This window comes from Octopus bimaculoides, chromosome 14, assembly GCF_001194135.2.
Source record: "Octopus bimaculoides isolate UCB-OBI-ISO-001 chromosome 14, ASM119413v2, whole genome shotgun sequence".
In the NCBI taxonomy this organism is placed as follows: Eukaryota; Metazoa; Mollusca; class Cephalopoda; order Octopoda; family Octopodidae; genus Octopus; species Octopus bimaculoides.
The window spans coordinates 33386098-33386524 of NC_068994.1; positions in this window are offsets into that span (position 1 = coordinate 33386098).

Genomic DNA, 427 nt, shown 5'->3' on the forward strand with positions numbered 1-427 from the left:
TCATGACCTAGATCAGACTCAATAAATTAAAATACCAGTTATACATTGGGACTTATTTAATTGAATAAAACCTCAACTTCAGATTTCCAGCCTTCAGCCTATGGCTGAAAATTATTTCAATTATTATTTAATGAACATTCTAATGGAGGCTCTTGTAATAATAATAATAACGATGACAACAATGACAAGATTGATGCTGATGATGAAAATAATTGTGCTGGTAATGATGATGATGATGGCAATGAAGACGATGATGATGATGATGATGATGATGATGATGATGATGATGATGACGATGACGACGACGATGATTATAGTGATGATGGTGGCAGTGGTGGTGGTAATGGTGTTGGTGTTTTTAGGGGTGGTGCTGTTTGTGATGGTGGTGGTGGTGGTGGTGGTGGTGGTGATGGTGGTGGTGGTGGTG